This window comes from Numida meleagris, chromosome 18 (genome assembly GCF_002078875.1).
Source record: "Numida meleagris isolate 19003 breed g44 Domestic line chromosome 18, NumMel1.0, whole genome shotgun sequence".
Classification (NCBI taxonomy): domain Eukaryota; kingdom Metazoa; phylum Chordata; class Aves; order Galliformes; family Numididae; genus Numida; species Numida meleagris.
This window is the reverse complement of record NC_034426.1, coordinates 4,755,018-4,768,231: the sequence shown is the minus strand read 5'-3', so window position 1 is coordinate 4,768,231 and position 13,214 is coordinate 4,755,018. Positions and strand designations below refer to the sequence as shown.

Sequence of the window (13,214 nt, the reverse complement as noted above, 5' to 3'; positions counted from 1 at the left end):
AGGGGCAGAGGACAAAAGGGGTCCTGGGGCTGCAGGAGGAGACTTCGGGCCAGGCAACGCAGGGCAGCAGAATGGGAATGGGCAGAAATGAGGAGGTTGTGCTGATGGATCCATCCAACCGCTTTGGCACAATGACTGATTTGATCAGCGGGCACCGGGAAAACCTTTTTCTTAAGTTAAATTGCTTCAGAAGACACAAAGGAAGAAGGCATAGAATCATAGAATGGCTTGAGTTGGAAGAAACCTCCATCTGGTTCCAACACCCAGACTAGTCCCACCTGCTCCAGCCCCTGCCTTGCCCCACATCACATTTTCCCAGCCCTATCTGGGTGGTCCCCATCCCACCCATGGGCATCTCCAGCACTGGGCAGGACCCACAAGGTGAGTTCAATCATTGGGAATGGGGACAGCAATCCTCACTCCTTGAATGTTCTCTCCCCTGGAATTCTTTTCAGTGCCTTGAAATATCTTCCAAAGGAGAAGAACACCCCTCACCCAGCCCAGAAGACAAGCAGAAGCATTTGTGGCTCCTCTTCCTCTTCTCCCCACCTGCTCAGGTTGGCTGGAGAACAAGCAAAAACAAATAGCTTCATCAGAACCTTCCCCCAAATGAGCACCGTCTGTCTGCTTCCCATTTTTAATACATTCCTCTATTTTTTCTTCCTCTCTGTAGGAGGCTTTTCTCCGGCTTCTCTGTTTGGTTTTATTTTATTTTAAATGGGAATCCCTTTTAATTAAAGGAACAGGGAAAAGCCCTTTGGTCCCATTCAGCTCAAAGCTCTTTCTCTCTCTCCAGGAGACTCAGATGCAGCTCAGGGTCAGATCCATTTCACAACGCGATCCGAAAACTCGAAGCGAGCACGGCAGCTCCACGCCACATTTTCTTATTTCCCCTTGGTGCCTCTTTCCCCAACTTCTAAATCTCCAATTCATAAAGAAAGTTCCCATCACTTGAAAGAGCAGGCTTTGCCCAAAAGGGAACAAAAGCCAACATTTCTGGAAACCTTCCAGCCCTGCACATAAAGAAGCTCTTCCTCTCCCCGAACTGTGTTATGCAGGCAGGCTTGCTAGAAACAATGCAAACTGATTGGGCAATACATAATAATAATAATAACAAGGTTGAAGTTGAGCTACAGGAAAAAAAAAAAGAGCTTTTGACTCAAAACAGCTGATTTCCTCCCACGATGCAGTGCTGCTGGGTGCTGCTGGGTGCTGCTGGATGGCTGCACTGCGAGGGAAATTAGGAATGCAGACGCCAGCCCTTATTAAAAGGCCTTTTCCATTTCTGATTCCTCTCATACAACTCAGTAGAAGTATTGACATGTCAGAGTGGTCTTTTATTATAATCCATTTATGCTATTAATGTAATATCCTCCTCTTAGATTGCTGAGTTATGTATCAATATTGTAAGGACGTCGGCGTTTCTTTTAGTTTGTCATTGCCTAAAACGAGTCCCAGACTCTCTGTGTGACAGGACTCTGATGGATGCTCATACTTTCGGCTGCGATCATGTCTTGATGCTCTGAAATTAGGGATGTGTTTTTAAAATATTTCTCTGCGTGCATTTTCATTATTCTTCTCAAGCTCTGTCTTACCTGTTATCATTCCATTTCTACGGTATAATCATTAGTGCTCATCGTAGGTCTGATGTGTGTACATGGCATCATTTATTTGCTGTTCCTAGTGTAACAAGGAAGGGAAAAATAAAGCAGGAATGTGGGAAACCCAAAAGCATCCGCAGATGAAACCTATTGCTGGTGGAATCACAGCATCGTTAAGGTTGGAAAAGACCTCTGAGATCATCCAGCCCAACCGCCCACCTACCACCAATACTGCCCACTGACCACGACCCTCAGTGCCACATCCACCCTTTCCTTCAACACCCACAGGGACGGGGCTACCCCACCTCCCTGGGCAGCTGTGCCATGGGGAGAGCACGGGTCCAAGGCAGGGAGCCCTACACAGCCGCGCTGCTCCGCCTGGCTGAGGAACGGGAGCCCTTCTCCTCTAGAAATGTGATGGATGATCCCAATTATATTCTTCCAGCGCTGATTTAATGTAATGTTTTATTAATAGCAACAATCAGTGGAAAGCAAACAGCTTATTCTGAACACGCCATTCCCTTTCTGCTGTTGCTTTCCCACAGCCGTGCACGCGCCCGGCCCTTGATGTCACGGCGCTGGGGGTGTCATGAGGAGGAGGGCGGGAGGATGCGAGAGCACAATCCACTGAACAGGGAAATAGCTCATTAGTAGGCTCTTGACAGAATTAACACAATTGTGACAATATTTGCTTCACTCATCCTTTACAGATTATTTGGAGGGAAGCGCAAATTGCGGGTTTGCTTCCTCAGATGCTAAGAGACAGTGTAAAAAGATGGGGAAGCATATTGCACTGCACTGCTGGCGGCAATACCCGTTGTTTGTGGAGCTAGAGGAGGAACACAGTACATGTATCAGCATTGCCCCTGGCCAGTGTCCCACTGTCTCCTTGCAATGCACCCCTGGGGCTGTGGGGTGCTGGGGCAGGGATGCGTCAGGCAAAAACAACAAAAAAGAAGAAAAAAGAGAAAGGAGAAGCCCTGGCATGGGGCTGCCCACCCCTCTGACCCCACAGATTCCAGCTCCAAGAAGCCCAGGGCAGCAGCGAGGCATCCTTGCATCACACCGTGCCACGTGCCAGAATGCAGCCTCCTCTGCTCCTGGAGTCCTCCCTTCATTAGTGGCTCTCCATCATCTCCCTGTTTGCTTTTGGACTTGGGAGCTTGTTTGTGTATTTATTCATTCGATTGCTTGCCTTAATAACTGCACAAAGCCCTCTGGGCCAGCGGTGATAAACTCCACGGACACGAGCTTGAGATAGTTTGTTACTCCAGCTTTTGCTCCTGGCTTAAACATGGAATTTGAAGTTCTTTTCTATCCAAAGTGCTCTGTATTGTGGTTAAATGATTTCCCTTCCCCCCAGAGAATCATCAATCAGGCACATGATCCAGCATCTCTCTCCCTTTCCCAGTCTCTTTTGGTGAAATCTTAACAGAAGGGGAAGGGGAGGGGGAAAGAAAAAGGAGAGAAAGATGAAATGGAGCAGGTGTCACATTTATCTTATTTCCAGTGCAAACACAATCAACAAGTGTCAGGCTAAAACCAGACCCTAAACAAAACCTGCAAAATGTTCTCCAAACAAACGCTCCTTGGCTCCCCTCTGCTTGTTTTTCATCTGCAGTCATCCTCTGAAACACCTCTGCCAAGCAAAAGCTGCGTCGGGATGAGCTCATTGGGGCCAGCTCCATGGGGAGGGTTCTGCAGCAGGGGTCCTGCATTGCCCCAGGTCACTGTCCCCCAGAGCACTGCACAGCCCCTCCTGGAGGTAACCAGAGAGGCACCGAGCAGAACTTGGCCATTCACACCTCTGCTTGGCACTCCCCAGCAGCCAAGAGATAGAGGCACCTGTAATCCCCAAATAACACTTATTTGAGGATTTTTTTTGGTAGATTCTAGGATTGGGAGCCTCGTTGCTCTGGATGCCCACTCCCAGGTGTATCTCAGCTGCAGGAGCAGGGAGTTGCCTTTGCCCTCCCCAACAAGGCCATAGAGCCCAGCACACAGCTGAGCTATCACGGCATTGAGATGATTTCAGCCTGGCTGCAGGACATGGAGCAGGCTTCCAGGAAACAAATCGGAGGACAACAACTGCAGCCCCGAGAAATCTGTCCCCTAAAAGCAAGAGCTCCTTGGTGTGGGTGGAAGAAGCAGGGTGGGGTGAGCACCAGGCCATGAAGTAGCGCCGAAACACCAGGTTCCCATTTCTAATTGCAACACATGGTGTGAATAATACAAACAGTCGCAAGGGAGACTTTCGTTCTGCCTCAGGACTGGGGATTTCTGCTGGTTTTTTTAACATCAGACACTGCCAGATGTTGCAGGAGAGGGAAATCCCAGCTTGCTGCAAACAGCACAGCTTTTCCCCAGTCCACAGGTGTTTTGGGGCCATCATCCCCATTTTTGGGGTTGAATTTGGGAGCAGAGAGGATCAAGCTGATGCTCGCTGAGCATGTGCAACTCGTTGCCCTGATGGAAACACAGAGGGAAAGGAGGGAAAGAAGTGCCATGGGTGCCTCAAGTGCCTTACAGATTTAGCTGATGCCAGCAGATCTGCACAGTCCATAAACTGTATGATTGCACTTATAGTTATGTTCTCACTACACAAGAGGCAAGGCGGAGATTAATCATGTGAAGGAGGAGGAGGAAGGTTGCACGGGGACCTTAAATCCTACAGAGATAATACAGGCAAGCAGGAAGAAACCCTGCTCCATCCCCAGCTGCACCCATCAGCTCCTGCAGGTCCAGATGTGTTGGCAGGACCCCTCCTGAACCCATGCTTCATTTAAGTGCTTTAGTCACTTCCTCCTTCCCATCCTTCCATCTTTCCCTTTTACTGACACAGCTCCCAGCTGGCTGGGAAAGGCTCAGTTCCACCACAGCCTCCAGCCCCCACAAAACCCAAAGAGACCACTTGTCCAAAGTCAAAAAGTTCCTTGGAGGGGAGGGAGAGTATTTTCAGGAGAGGCAACAGGGGAAGTGAAGAGCTTTTATTACAAAGGATGCTAACTGCTTGACGAACTCTTGTCGGGCAGCATGGCTGGGAAGCAGCTGCATCCCCGGGGAGATGTTTGTCCCCACACATAGGAAGACATGGTCCCTGATAAGGATAACGCAAGTGATCCCATTCATTTTGGGACCAGGTGATGCCCTGCCTGGTATGGGGGAGCAGCAATTGCTTAACACACATGGCTGCCGGGAGCTCTCCAGCAGAGTTACAGCTGCGTGTGGAAGCTGTGAAGGGTGGGAATGCGACAGAACAGGAGAATTATGTGCAAAATAAAGGTAGTTACAGTTGCTCCAAAGCATTTTCTCAGCTTGGGCTCAGGGCTGTTAGTCAACTTTCTTTTTTCCATTATTGCAGGTTCTCCTTTTTGCCAAACACTTGCAGAGGGAAAGGGAAAATAAGGAAAAGAGAGGAAAACAGTTTTAGCTGCCAATCTGTTGCTTGCAAAGCCATGAAAAGCATCCTGAGAGAGACGAGCACATGTCATAAGAAAGGAAAAGGACTTTGTGCATCATCGGTGCCGAAGAGCCCTCCCCCTGACACTTGTCCCCCAGCTGCTGGGGCTGGAGGAGGGCTGAGATGCCCCACTGCTCCCTCTGCTCAGCTTTACCAGGCCACAAAGCCAGGCAAGAGCTGAGCTAAGCACGTGGGAGTCCCCTCCCCGAGGCCACACGAGCAGAAGAGTGAAGATAAAGATATATGTGTGCACTTGTCAAGCTAATCGGGGCACGGAGAAGGGAGAGCTGTGCCAGCCTTCCACTGCTCTGCCATGCAGAGAAAGAGAATTAGAGGGGCAATGAGGAGACAAACGGAGAGAAACATTCTCTAAAGTCTGTTTTTAAGACATCCCTTCCACCCTAGGGCTTGTTTTAACAGCCCATGCTGCACACTAGCTACAGCCCCTTTTATTTACGATGATTATTACGGGCTGCTGCAGGGTCCCCTGGGTCCCAGAGAGGCAGCGCCGGCTGCTATTAAGGCATTTTGTCTTCCTCTAAAATCACATAAAGACCTTCCCTGTGCTCCTCCCGCTGGGCAATAAAAAGCAAAAGACAATCCGCGGCAGAGCTGCTCTCTAGCCGGATGGGCAAAGTGCCTCGTTAGCACAACGCGTGCTCTGCTCTCCAGCACCCCAGGACATGGCCAAAGCCAGGCACACTGCAGTGGGATGGGAACACCCCGGGCTGTGTTCTGCAGGGCAGCAGAAAGCAGGAAGAGGGGAAGCTGCCCCGCTTGGCTCTGCTCCCCAAGGCAGGAGCCGAGCACACGTCCAAGCCAGCCAAGAGGGATTTTGGAAAATTAATCAGTCCAATTGAAATGTGATTGATTGAGGATTGAAAGCCACAATCCAGAAAGCCCTGGAAAATGTAATAGTCTAAAACCCTATTAATTTTTCATGTTCTTTCTGCTTTTTTTTTTTTTTTTTATCCCTAGTGGAGGTGGCCTCATGCCAGGATGTTTGTGTGTAAACACTTCAGCTTGCTGCTGGCTCTCAGCAGAGCAGGGGTCTGCCCTTCACCCGCTCCCCAAAAACGCACCAGTGAGGAGCATCTGGCTGGTGACCCCAAAACAGGACGCGGGAGTTCTGTTCCTCATAAGCCAGGGTGTGTCACAACAGAGGTGTCACACACATCAGCACTTTTCCCTCCTGTGTCCCCGGAGCAGCTCAGGACCACCATGACTTTCAAAGAGCTGGACATCAGGCTGGGTGGTGGCTCCTCCTTGGCTCCTATGATGGTCCCCAGTGCAGGCAATAGATCACTTCTTGGAAAAGAAGGGTAAATTTGGTCTCCAAAAAGTGCTCAATGCAAGCAAACGTTTCACGCAGTGACAAAATACGGATATCACCCATGGAGAGAGCCCAGTGCCAGTGATTGGTGGCTGGTCATGGTCATAGTCATCATGGTCATGGTCATGGTCATGGTCATGGTCATGGTCATGGTCATGGTCACGGTCATGGTTATGGATATGGTTAGCTGCAATTTTGAGCTTCAGACCAAAGCAACCTGAGAAACATTTTGCCAGTGGACCAGCCATATAATTGGCAACTGAAGTAAGCAAAAGCTGCAAGTCGTGCTGTCAGTGTGAAAATATTTCCATTTTCAACAGATCTATTTTGAATTTTCATTCCAAAGTGAAAACATCTCTATTTGTTCAACATTTGTTGTTGGTCTGTTTTTTGGGTATGGCTTTTTTTTTTTTTATAACAGTGACAACATTTCTCAAGTGGGAAAAAACAACACAGTTTAGTTTAAAAAAAGACCAATTCTCTGCCAGAAGCATCGATGGAAATGTTTCAAATAGGCCTCTGATGAAGTAATCTGAACATATGCCATCAGACCCAAGATCTGAACTCATCTAATAGCCCTTGTTGGACTGGTTTCCTGAGGAAATGAGGCTGTAAAATCACACCTTCTCTGTGTCTCTTTGTCACCTTTCCACCCTGAAACTTTGCCACACCTGGGTAGATTTCAAGCACAGATGGGATGAAATCTTGGAGATAATTGGCTTGTGACAAAGTTCTCAAAAATCACAGTCCAGATTCAGTTCTACTGGCTTTTCTAACTGAAAAAAAAAAAAAAAGAAGAAAAAGGTGGTAAGTAGCAGGCTTTGACTTTTAATAGGCACAAGACAATTCAAGGAGGACAAAAGGTTTTCAGTTTGGATTTTCTCCTGTGGGGCTATGGGGCTGGTGTTCACAGCAATGCTACATCACGCCGTATTCTCCCCAGACCTCTTGTTGTTCCCGGCATTTTGATCACAAGATAGATCCAACCCAGCTGTGGCCTTAGGGCCACTGTGCATCCATCACTGTGCTGGGTCCCTCCAGCCTTTATTCGAGCTGTTTATTTATGCCCTGTTCTGCCCTGAGAGCCTTTCTGAAGTGTCTTTGCTATCTCCAGCAGCTCCTGTTAAATCTGGAAGACAAAGCGTTAGTCGTCTCCAGGAGGGTTTTTTATTTTTAATAAAACTTGCTTGTGCGCTTCCCCGAGGGACTTGTTGAAGTTGCAAAAGTCAAAGATAAAATGTTCTAGCTGCTGTTCCTGGAGAGTGATGCTGTGTTTTCTCATGAAACTCTTTTAATGAACATCTGTAAAGGTCAGAGACAGAACTGCGGCACAATCTGTGGTCCAAGTCCCTCCGAACCCTGGAGATGACATCAGCCACATCCAACTTCATTCATTCCCGCTCTTCATCCTAAATGGTTTCTACTGGGCTGAAAGAAAATTTGAAAGGGAAAAACTTCAGTGTGGTAGAAAAAACAAAGCCCACTTTCCTTCCCAATTTATACTTTGTGGCTGTCCAGCAGCTCCCTGGCTCAGGACCTTTAGGTCCTTCGCACAGGCAAGTTCAGCCCCACCAAATGGACAAGCGGATGGGGCCAAGGCTGTAAAAGTCACTCCTCCGCCAGGCAAGAGGCAAGTGTCTGCACCTACTGTGCTGCAAAACAACATCATCTGCAGAGAGAAGCCCAGGGGCAGCTTAGCTATTGGTTACTCATCAAGGCTAATGAGCTGATGCACATGCCGGGCTAACAAGGCTGAGCTTGGCGGGTCCCAGAGTAAGCAGCTGCTGGGGCTCTGCCCTGGGCATGGGAGGCAGGGAGATGCTCCCAGAGCAGGGATCCTCATCCAGCCTTCCAACAGGGAGAAAATGCATTTCATCCTCATCAAATCCTTGGCAGGAAACATCAACTTGATGCCAACAAGAAAAAATAAATAAATAAACAAATAAAAGGAAGCACCAATTTCTCTTGGATGGTTTGAATTGCCATTTTCTGGGCTGAAAGTTGACATTGTATTATTTTTTAAACTCTTCTGCTACTGCACCTAAGCAACAACCCATTTAAATATCTTTCTAACAGCATCCCTGAGTGCACAACATGGGTAGCAGGCTTGATATAGTATGGACACAGGGCAACATGGGGACATGCCCCTGGGCATCATGGGGACACCGTGGCCAGAGACAGAGTGGCCTCCAGCTACGGCTGACCCCTGCAAGACAATGAGCTGTCCAGGACCTCACTTATCCCCACAGATGCCAACCATCTTGTTGGTCAGTCCCTGGGGAGCCAGTCTGACCCCAGACTGATCATCTGTGGGCAGGAGGACTGGTAATGAAGAAAATCACTATAGAAAACACTACTTTATACACTGACATAAATGTAAGCCCAGCTCCACATTTCTATTGAATGAAAGGTGCTGATAGGTTGCACCTGACCCACTCTGAACTTCACGCAGGCACGAGCCCTAAATTACAGCACTGCTGGGATTTCCCATTCAGCTCTAAGCAAGTTTGTCCTGATACTAGGAGCCAGTGCAAAGGCTGGGCGGAGAAACGGCTTTCTTGGCACCCAGATCTCCTCTCTGATTATTATTCTGGTCATTCACCCTCTTTCTCTCTCAATCTTGAGGAAGGAGCAGTGATTTTCTGAGTTGGAATTTGGATGTATTCCCAGTTCCTTTTTTTTCCCCCTCCTGTTAATTAAAACTAATAAATCTGCTCAACAGAGTTTGCAGAGCAAGGGGACAAGGTACAGTTATCTTGACACAGCAAGGCCATCTCGCTCCTTCCCCCCTACCTTTTATTTATTTAATTTATTCATGTATTTATTCAGTGCTTGAGTCTGTTCCAGAAATATGTTGCTGATCTCAATTTCTTGTCTCTGCTACGTGTGGGCTCCTTGCCTTTCTTTCCCAAGGAAGCAGTCCCACAGGAGCTGCAAATAATCAACAATTATCGTGGCATGCATCCCTCGGCATAATTACAGACAATCTGGAGCAACCTGGGGACAAAGGCAGTCTGTCTTACACAGGACCCACACCACCTTCTCCTCCTCACATGCTCTGTACGTTCCGTGGTGTAAAAGGAGATTGAAGCTCAGGTTTTGGGGTGCATGGGATGCTCAGAGACAGAAATGCTATTTGTACAGATTCTTGCCTTGGGATGCAGTAGGAAAAGCCAACAAATGGGCCTAGCCCCACTGCAGGGTATCTAATGGAGATGTTCAAGGCCATGGATGGGGCTCTGGGCAGTCTGATGTGGCAGGGAGCACCCAGCCCACAGCAGGGGCTGGGACAGGACGGGCTGTAAGGTCCTTTCCAACCCAATGATTCTATGAGTTCATGATTCTGTACTGCCACCTGAGATGTCACAAAACCCCAGGTTGCCCCAGAGGACATCTCGATTGGTCCGCTGCTCTTCTCCAGGAGGACACGAGAGCTTCCCAGGTAGCGCCTGGCCCAAGATGACACAACGGACATTTCTGGAGATGTTGCTCATGCCCAGTTCTGTGGCCAGGCCCTGCTACCCATGGGGTAAGGGGATCCCGGATGGCTTTCGCAGGCCTGGTAACACTGCTTGGCACCAAGGCCCTGCGGCCTACTGCTCCTCACTGAGAGGACAGCCGTGCTGGTTGCTATGGCAACCAGGCCTGCTGCTCCAGCCACCCAACTTTGGGGCCTAAATGGAGAAGGCCGGCAGAATGCCAATGTTCTGCCGTCCTTCCAAGCCCTCCTAATCAATATCATATTAATTTTAAATGGCAGGATTTAGGTGAGGTGTGTGGAGGGATGAAGGAGCAGATCCCAGGCAGTGCAGAGGACAGGATTTAAGGGGAAAAACACGAGGCAGCAAAACAAGGTCGCAATCCACTTCTGGAAAAAAGTAATTGTTATCTTTGTGATGAACCCTCTGCCTCAGTTTCCCAACTGAAATTTCAAATCCATGAAAAGCACTTAAGTGTTGAATTTAAGAAGTTGATCGTTACTTCTTGGAAACAATTGCTGTTTGGAGAAAGCTGTTCGTACAAATACTCGCCATCCTTCTCCCTCTGGAAGCAGCAGCTGTTGTGGGAGACAGCTGAAATGGCAAACACTGCTCTCCATCCATCACCCAGACACAAGGAGGGAAGAGCTACTTAAGTTAAAGGACAATGTTTGCATAAGAGCAGCTCGGCCACAAATCAATTCATGCTGGAAACTGGGAGAAGGTTTTCACCAGAACAAGGAGTTCCTGGAATGACGGGGCTGGGGGAAAGGAAATCCCCCTTCTTTAAGGAGCTGAGTAGGTGGGTTCGTCATCATCGCACACGATGGAGAGGACTTTGACTTGAGTGAAACAGAAAGATCTAATTCCACATTTCTGCTTCGTGCCAGAGGTCTCTGGGCAGCTCAAGCTCTACCTAATGATCCGTGCTGTATGGAAAGAAACTTACAGAACATTCGCTATTGAATTTCCATAGTCTTCCCCATCCTATTTGCATTTAAAACAAGCTTTCAGATGCTGTGCGTGGGACAAGACACATTTCTGCTCAATACCCGTCCAATTTTCCCCATTGTGGATTCAGGCTGGCAGCATTGATTGCTGCAGATACAGATGGAGTTGTGTGAGAATCCGGTGTTTCCTGGCCCAGAGAAATCTTGCAGGGAAATAGCTGCAGCAGTACCAGGTGCTCTGGCTGAGCCAGCACGTGGCAGGGCAAGTTCGGTGTTTCTAGATTGCTGAGAAACAAAATTATGGAATCTGAGGGTTTGAGTCATCTCCCACCATCTCTGGTCCAACTGTTAATGGTTATTCCAAAAAGAATTGAGCTCAAGTAACAAGAAGCATCTTCCTTCAGTTATTTCAAAGCATTACTTTCAACCTTTACAGCCTCGTTATTAAAATGTTTCTCTCTTTTTTTTTTTCTTAGAAGAAATTGATTTACATTTTAAAACAGAGGAAAAAAGTCAGCTTGAATTTCAGAAAAAAACAACCATCCCCTCTGAAAATGTCAGTGGCTGAAGAGGGAGAGCTATTGACAGACTGTGCTGCGAAAGCCTCTCTCAGTTCTGCCTTTACTAAGCAGATCATCTGTGAGTTGGCGTCTGACACAATTAACACAGATGAGTGACACACACAAGAAGGACAGAGGAATCCCAGCACCTGTAACCAAGGAGTATGCTTCTGAAGGGTCTGCCCATTGCCAGCTCCATCCCCGGATGCTCCCGGATCCATCGTGCCATTTCAGGGCCAATGAGCAATGCTTGGATACACGATTATGCAAACACGTAGGATGGGGCAAACACAACACCTGCTTTTGTAAAAGTAGAAGGCGGCAAATTAGTTTACCTCAAATTTTGAGGAGCACACTGAGAGCAAACAAAGCCTACGCGAGCACCTGGAAGAACTCAGAAAAATGAGTAATAGCCAACATGAATTCGTAAAGCCCAAATTGGGTCAAACCAATCTAATTTTCTCCAACGACAGGGTGGCAGGGCTGGTGCCAGAGGAAGAAGCAGAGGCTGTCATCTGTCTTTACTTCAGGAAGGCTTTTCAAGCTGTCTGCCATGACATTCTCATCAGCGTGCGGGGAAGCAGCTCCATATTGCAATCAGGCTGTACCTGGAGAGGGATTATCAATGGTGCACTGCCAGCAGGGAGGAGCATATCTGCCAGGGCTCCCTCTTGATCCGGTCAATTTGATATTCCGATTAACCTCCTGGGTGATGGACGAGGGGAGATGTTTATTGGATGTTTATTAGATCTGCAGAGGGCTCACCTCAGGAAGGGCTATTGGCGCTCGGGAGGGCACAAAACCGAATTCAGAACAGATTTGAGACCCAGTGACGGGAAACTGGAGGAAAGGCCTGAGTAATCCCATAAACCCGCTGAAATTCAGGGAGGCTCGGCAGCGAGCCGCTCGCACAAACACCAGATGGGCCGCAACGGGCTGGGCAGCAGCTCGGCAGAAAAAGATCCAGGGCTGCATCTGATGCGAAGTGGAACAGACTGGCAATAACGGTGAAGGGCTGACGGCAGTGCTGGCTTAGAGATGGCTCAGGAAGAGCTTTCTTCGGACAGGGGATGAAGCACTGAAGCTCTCTGGGGCCTTCTGTCCTCATTTGTGTTCAAGGGTTTGGGTCCAGCAAAGGCAATTTGCGCTGCCATTGGTTTTGGTTTAAATACACAGTTACTTCTGCCAGGAGGTTTCCGCTTTGCTTTGTTCTTCCAGCAAAACATCACTTCATTCCGTGCCTGACACCGCCAGCCTGGCGCTTTTGATCTTTCCTGTAGAGCCAGGGATTAATATAGTTTCAACACCATTTTCAGAAAATCAGCAAATTGCATTTGTGTCTCAGCAGAGGCTGCAGGCTCGGAGCTGCCTCCTCCTTCGGGGCGACGCGGAGCGATGGGGCTGCGACCACAGAGCTGCCAGGAGAAGAAGATTCACAGCCTCTCAGCTCTGCTGACGGCTCTATCCCTCAGCAGCCCCGCCGTAAACACGCACAGCAATAACTGTGCATGCACAACAAAGGCTGTTGCTAATAGATTGTACCGCTTGTTGCCACTCGGCTAAGAATGTCCTGCTAATTTTTTGTTTTCACCGAATTTTCCACTTGAAATATGAGAGTGGAAGCGAAGCCGTGAGCTGCATTGCTGAGAGGCAGAGCTGCGGGGATGGGAGCTCAGAGCTGGGATGGCTGCTTGGGGAGGAGGAGGTGTTCCTGGTGGCCTTGCAGTATTGGAAAAACAGAAAATAAACACAAAATGACCCCAACCCAACATGCACTCCAAGTCCTAGAAATAGGGAGTGATGAGTGGAGGGAGCGATGATAACCGAGCAT

General features: G+C 48.6%; 1 long non-coding RNA gene across 1 annotated transcript; it reads left to right on the top strand.

The window, feature by feature from the left end:
• LOC110407699 lies at nt 9,751-13,010 on the top strand. Its single transcript, XR_002443994.1, has 2 exons — nt 9,751-9,923; nt 12,732-13,010. It is a non-coding gene; the product is annotated as an uncharacterized LOC110407699 (long non-coding RNA).